Raw genomic sequence first — 312 nt, forward strand, 5'->3', positions numbered from 1 at the left:
TTTTTTTTTTTTCTTTGAGACAGAGTCTCATATGCATATCCAATTGATTCCTCTCCATTTATTTATCAAATCTTTCCCCCTTGCCCTATAGTGTCACCTTTGTCATAAATAAAAAGCCCACATATGTGTGGTTTTGTTTCTGAAATCTCTATTCTGTTCTATTGATCTTCTTGTTTATCTTTGTACCTATAACACACAGTTTTATTTTGTTTGTTTGTTTGTTTTTTTTTTTGAGACAGAGTCTCACTGTGTTGCCCAGGCTAGAGTGTCGTGGCGTCATCCTAGCTCACAGCAACCTCAAACTCCTGGGCT

General features: G+C 36.5%; 1 protein-coding gene across 1 annotated transcript in view; it reads left to right on the forward strand.

Moving 5' to 3' along the window:
- The window catches only part of KLHL4 (kelch-like family member 4), a 108,945-nt gene that overhangs the window by 49,743 nt on the left and 58,890 nt on the right, over nt 1-312 (forward strand). The gene's annotated exons all lie outside the window — the stretch shown is intronic.

Source organism: Propithecus coquereli, unplaced genomic scaffold (genome assembly GCF_000956105.1).
Source record: "Propithecus coquereli isolate 6110/MARCELLA unplaced genomic scaffold, Pcoq_1.0 Scaffold612, whole genome shotgun sequence".
NCBI classification, from domain to species: Eukaryota; Metazoa; Chordata; class Mammalia; order Primates; family Indriidae; genus Propithecus; species Propithecus coquereli.